The following is a 7,181-nucleotide window of genomic DNA, read 5'->3' as shown; positions in this document are numbered from 1 at the left end:
TAAAAAAAAATGAGAAATTGGACAATAATGATAATGATAATAATATCGTGTTCATTCTCTCTTTCTTTTTTCTTTCTCTTTCTTTCTCTTATTTTCTTTTTCTCTTTTCTTTCCTCTTCATTTCTTTCTTCATTCATTTTCTTTCTTTCTCTCTCTCTTTCCCTCCCCTTCTTTCTTCATTCATTTTTTACTTTCTTTCTTTCTTTCGTTCTTAGTTTCTTTCTTTCGTTTCTCCGAATTCCTTCTTTCTGTTTACTCATTCTTTCTTTTCTTTTTATTTCTATTTTCTTTCTTTCTTTCTTTAATTCCTTCTTTCTTTGTATTCATTCATTCTTTTTTTCTTTTATCATCATGATACCCCACTTATTACTTTGATAACACTATAATTGATTTAGCAATGTTACAGTTCGCTGAATTATGTTAATGGTAATGTTTCATTGTAGATACGTATTTTAGATTCTGATTTTGCTATTCATGTATTTGTTATTTTGTCAATTGTAAAAGTCATATTAGTTTATTTTGAAAATTGTGAAAGTCATATTATTTCGTTATTTCCTCAATTGTGAAAGTCATATACTATTTGTCGAAAATCTATTGTAATCCTTTTTGTTTGGATCAGATCAATAAACTCAAGTGAATTGAATTGAATTGAACATATGGGCGCCGGAGCGGGAGACAGAGTGGGCCCTTGCCCCCCCCCCCCCAAGAATTTTTCTTCGGGGGCAACGAATGTGCCCCCGGAAGGTTAAGTAATGATTAATAAATCAATTAATTAAAGACGAAATTAAACAATAAGGCACTTTTCTTGTCTAAAACTGAAAATTGCGAAATTTTCGCCCCTGCTGGACGGGGCGCTTGAAATTAATGTATTTCAATTTTAATTTGATTTTTATTCGACGCTGACGGTGTCGTGTTTGATGTTCTTAACTTTCATTTGTCGCTGGAGCAACTGTCGCCGGAGCATTTGTCTCCGGAGCAAATGTCGGAGGAGCAAATGTCGTACCTGTCTGTACTTTCAGACCTTTGCATCAAATTTTAATTTGATTTTTATTCAATTTTAATTTGATTTTTATTCCAACGCTGACGGTGTCGTGTTTGATGTTCTTAACTTTAATTTGTCGCTGGAGCAACTGTCGCCGGACCGGAGCAATTGTCTCCGGAGCAAATGTCGGAGGAGCAAATGTCGTACCTGTCTGTACTTTCAGACCTTTGCATCAAATGTCCTTCGAGCAATTGTCATCGGAGCAATTGTCGCCGGAGCAAATTTCGTACTTGTGTGTATACCTTCAGACCTTTACATCATATGACGTCGGAGCAAATGTCGCCGGAGTAAACGTCACCGGAGCAATTGTCGCCGGAGCAAATGTCATACCTGTGTGTACTTTCAGACCTATGCATCATATGAAGTCGGAGCAAATGTCGTAGGAGCAATAAGCCAGTTCGGAGTTAGCTCATGGGCACATTGGTACGAATGACCTTTCTTTTTTTCTCAGTTGGTTAGGGGCACTTCACTCGTTTTCAGAGCGACATAATGCATAAGCTTTACGTAACAATTTATGGGATTCATCAATCCCGTTCAAACAAAGAATAAACTTGCGTAGACCAGATGAGCGGAATGATCTGTCAATGCACACTTGAGAAAGCATCCATTTCATTATTTTGCATTGGATGTATTGACAATCTCTTTCTATTGATATTGCCAAATACCACTTTTGCAGTCAGGTGGATGTGCTGGCAAGCGGCATTTATAAGGATTACATGAATAATCATTACATGACAGATGCTTATCCCAGTAAATTTAAAAACCAACATGCCTGTTGGTCCGAATGACCTTGTTTCTGCTCATGCGCAAAGTGGAACTCCAAACTGGCTTATTGTCGCACCTAAAGGCCGTGTCACACCAGCCTTGCGTGCGACTTGCAAAGAATAATTTTGACTACCCGGAGGTCCCCGTAGATGATCCGCACATGACAGTACCTAGCATGTATCTCAAAAAGAGTCGCCCGGAGGTGCGCCCGCAATTTTTTTTTTTTTTTTTTTTTTTTTTTAACCCGCAACCGTGTTTAGGCCCTGTCACATCTTTCCGGGCAAGCTACTCGGGCTTGTTACGTGTAGGGATTTTCTAGCATACCGGACATTCCTGAGGGCGGAAAAGGATTTGTGCGAGTCAGCGCATGTGTCTTACTTGCTGGACGCGTTATACTTGCGAGTATACCTGTGTGACCTTTGTACCAGTCGCGTGGGGACTGACAACTCAGTGAAAGAATTCCTCTAATGGAATGGCTGAAATCTCACAGAATTTCATTATCTTGACTGCATACGGGACTGCTTGTTTGTTTGTTTGTTTGTTTGCTTTTATTTCTGCATTCAATCAGATGCAATTTGAATGCAAACTTCAAAAAGTACAAAGACAAAGAATAACAAGTGCAGTGAAATAAATCGATAACAGTACATAAATAGATTCACATAGGTGATTGCATTGAGCAATGTAGATACACAGAAACATAAAATAAAATATACAGTATTTTTCAGTAAACAACAGAGATAATTGAATGCAGGAGACCACCATCATAAGCGATTAAGCTTGAAATGGATGGAGGCCTCATAAAATGACTATCCAACGACATAACTCTCTTGGAGGAAGGTGATCAGGTGAGTGCAGTGCAGTTGCAGGTGAGAGTGCAAGATGCAGTTGTAGGAAGAAAATTGAGATTGACAATAAGATGACAATCTATACTATAAATATTTGTTAGCTCAATTGGTTTGGAGAATATAATTGTATCAAATATCGTTTAAGTGAAGCTTTCAAAGAATAAATACTTGAACAAGACTTTATATTATCCGGGAGATTATTCCAAATATCCGGACCCGAATGTCTTATAGATTTGTGTGTCACTAATAATTTGGGATTCAAAAGGTGGAAATTTCTACATATACGAGTAGGGTACGAATGGACAGAAGTATTGAACCTAAACATGTTATCAAACGATGATGGAAGTTGATGATGTATATATTTGAACATAATTACTGCTACTTGAATAATATTCAAATCAAAAACCTTCAATGTTTTAAGCTCATGAAATAAAGAATCAGTATGAGCCAGAAAATGCGATCCTGTACAAATACGTATAACTTTCTTTTGTAATTTAAATATAGAATTTATTTTGGTAGAGCCGCAAGTACCCCATACAACATTGCAATAACTTATATATGGGAGAATTAAGGAATTATATAATAGAAATAAAGTTGAACGAGGAAGAAAGAACTTCAGCTTGGAAATTATCCCTATATTTCTAGAAATACACGTTGTAACATAATGTAAATGCTCATTCCAAGTCAAACTTTCATCTATATATACTCCTAAAAATTTTGAATTCATTTTCTTTTCTAATGGGATATCATCAATGTTAATATGTATCAACGTATCTTCATTATGAGAATGAAGTTTGAAATGAATAAAATGAGTCTTTTTTATATTCAAAGAAAGTTTATTAGACTTAAACCAATTTGATACTTTACTAATTTCAATATTTAAAGTGTCATTTAAAATCTTAAGATCTTTATGAGAATAAAATATATTCGTATCATCAGCAAATAGAACAAAAGAGAGAAGAGAGGATGTATTTATGATATCATTAACATAAAGAAGGAATAATAATGGGCCTAGAATTGAGCCTTGAGGAACACCACATTTAATTAAAAGGGGGTCAGATTCACAACCATTAAAAATAACATATTGTCTTCTATTAGTTAGATAATCTTTAAGCCATAAAAGTGCTTGTCCTCGAATACCGTAATGACTAAGTTTGGTGAGTAAAATAGAATGATCAAGAGTATCGAATGCTTTACTCAAATCGCAAAATATACCTGCAACATGTTCTTTGTTTGCAAAAGCACTCGTAATTTTGTCATAAATTTGTATTAGTGCTAAATCAGTTGAATAATTTTTTCTGAAACCATATTGATTGGGAATAAATAAATCATACTTATTAATAAATTTAAGAAGTCTATTATAAACAATTTTTTCTAAGATTTTGGATATACTAGGCAATAAAGAAATAGGACGATAATTGCTAATTTCATGAGGATCATCTTTTTTATGTACAGGATTAACTTTCGCTATTTTCAGCAGGTCAGGGAAAATACCTTGTGATAAAGAAAGATTAAATATATAACTTAACGGTTCTGCGAGTGGATAAACTATTTCTTTCAATAACATCATACTTATTTTATCAGAACCACAAGATTTAGAGCTATTTAAAGATTTAGTGATACTAATGATTTCACTGGGACTTGTTGGGTTAAAATAAATAGACTCTTGATTTTGGTCAAAAAGATAATCTGTAAAATGAGCAGAAGTATTGCTAATTTTAGTAGCAAGTTCCGGACCGATATTAACGAAAAATGAGTTAAATGAATTAGCATACATATTAGGATCATTTATTTTATTACCGTTTAATGTGATATCATCCGTTGGCGGAGAATCAGGCTTCTTACCTAGGACCTCTTTAATAATTTTCCATGTTGCATTAATATTCGAAGAAACCTTTTTCATTCTATCAGAAAAATATAATCTGCGGGATAAACGAATCAATTTTGTCAATTTATTTCGATAAACTTTATACATATTCAAATTAGATTCAGTTGGGTTACGAATATGTAACTTATACAAAAAATTACGAGTGTTTATGGATTTCAAAATACCTTTTGTAATCCAAGGATTTCTTGGTTTATTTCGGTTACTTTTTATTCTGCATAAAGGAATATTATTTTCATAATAAAACAACAATTTATCATTAAAACAATTATATACCAAATTAACATTGTTAATACTATAAATATCTGTCCATTCCTCTAGAAATAAATTCTGTTTCAATAATTCCACATTACGTTTTGACTCTTTATAGTACCATATTTTATCATGTAATTTATTACGACCCACTTTACATTCACAAATTGAAAATATTGGTAAATGATCAGAAACTTCAGAACATAATATACCCCCCATAATAGTATTATTATACACATTCGAAAATATATTATCAATCTGAGTTGACGAGTGTGGATTTATCCTGGTGGGTCTATTGATAATCGACATAAAACCATATGAATACATTAAATGCATAAAATTAAGGGAATTATTGTTATCGGATGTGGGGGAAAAGTTAATGTTGAAATCACCAAAAATAAAAACATGTTTGCTTTCATTACCTATCTTATGGAGATATAAATCCAATTCATCACAAAATAATTCACAATTCAGATCAGGAGGTCGATAAATTAAACCTATAATAACGTTTTTAGAGATTGGGTTCTCAATTTCAATAAATAACGTTTCTGCATATCTTAACGTGATTTCAGAACGGATTTTGAACTGTAAATTTTGCGCAATATAAAACGCAACACCGCCACCCCTTTTTCCTTGACGATCAGCCCTAACTAATTTATGATTGGGTAAATTAAAGATATCTGGGGAGTTTTGATGTAACCAAGTTTCACTTATTCCAATAACAGAAAATTCAAAATTGTTTAAAGAGTGCAAAAGATTTTCCAAATATTCAAAATTTTTATTCAAACTCCTAGAGTTTATATGAAGAAGTGAAATATTATCTGAACTATACGATACAATATCATTGAATTCAAGGGGTGTGTAATATTTACTGTCGCGCATAGGCATAATGTCAGCAGGAATATCGGGGGTATTCACATGTGACGACGCCATTCCGTAATACAGATATGTAAATTACCGGAGATTTGAGAGACAACAACTGCATAGGTGCTAATGTGCATTTTGCAAGTGCATACTACTGTGCAGGTGTGTGTGCAAAGTGCAAATGTGTGTGGGGTTTCAATATACAATACAAAATTTGGTACAATTAGACCCATCTTGGTCACACTTACAATAATTACTAGTACGCAATTACAACAGATCACCAGGGGATAGCCGGACCACTCAGTATAAAGGTGTTGTGTTTTAAAACACGTACAGACAGAGAATTCAAGGACCGTGACACTTGCCCAGTTAAAGTTCAGGGAGACTTTCCCGTATACAGGTGGGGGGGGGGGGGGAGTAAAGGGGAGTAAACAGTAAAGGTACATTTCTTGCAACATCTGTATTGGCTATTGAATGTGGGACTTTTAACCATGCACCCATTAACACACGTATCAGAGAAAAAAAACAGTACAAATACTGAATGGAAATCAGGGTGTTAATAGCAACCCGTTTAACATGCGTCAAACGCAGGTGCTACTTGCAGTGGCTTAATTACCATTGGAGATCAGTCGGCCGTGGCGCGAAAAAACAGCCACGCCTCGTGTCGACACACAACATGTGAACGATTATACATTCATGGAAACTGCTTACTGTACATGTATAATACGGACGTCTTATCAATGGGTTCGGAGTTTCAACAGGTGATTCGTAGAACAAAGGGATTTTTTTTTTTTCCGGACAGTTCACAGGAGGATAAATATCTGCCAAAGCAGTGAGGGATGTGCTGTACTAAAAATAATAATAATAATAATACAAAATCGGAGTTCAATACCAAAAAGTGTGGGAGGTTTAAAAGAACCATCTACCAGTTATAAATTAAAAGAGATTAGTGACTTTCTTTAAAAATTTAAAGTTATGGGTTCAAAAACATTTTGAAACTATGAAGTGAAATATGTGGGTAGAAATGTCTGGCTTCAATCTATACGTGAAAAAATGAGGTACTATAAACTGTCACCATACTGTGGAGAATGACCAGGTGGTGGATGAGCATAACCTTGCAAAATTGAACCGTGTATCCCTAAAATGATGACCGAAAAAGGTTTTCTTTTTTTCCCGTTAAACTTTTTTGATAACCGCCATCAAAAAAAAAAAAAAAAAAAAAAAAAAATATATATATATATATATGTACATATGAATGTATATAATAGGAAATAAAAATGGTTGAAACAAACCATGGTTCTATCATTCATTACACACAGCGTTGGGAGTCACAGTGGATCAACAAGGAGGACAGATAGCGGAGGCGTGGAGGGGAAACCTCGCCCTGACATTGGTTTACGCACAAGACACGTAATTAACAACACATATATTTGTAGTGATGTTACAAGGTACAATTGAGTTCTACGGTTAAATATCGAAAAAGGAAAAATGTATGGAAGCTTAGTTGACAATTGGTTGACTTTAGATG

The sequence above is a fragment of the Diadema antillarum genome, unplaced genomic scaffold (genome assembly GCF_040938485.1).
Source record: "Diadema antillarum isolate AM-2024a unplaced genomic scaffold, OU_Dant_1.0 seq00000472_RagTag, whole genome shotgun sequence".
In the NCBI taxonomy this organism is placed as follows: Eukaryota; Metazoa; Echinodermata; class Echinoidea; order Diadematoida; family Diadematidae; genus Diadema; species Diadema antillarum.
Note: the sequence above shows the minus strand (reverse complement) of the source record.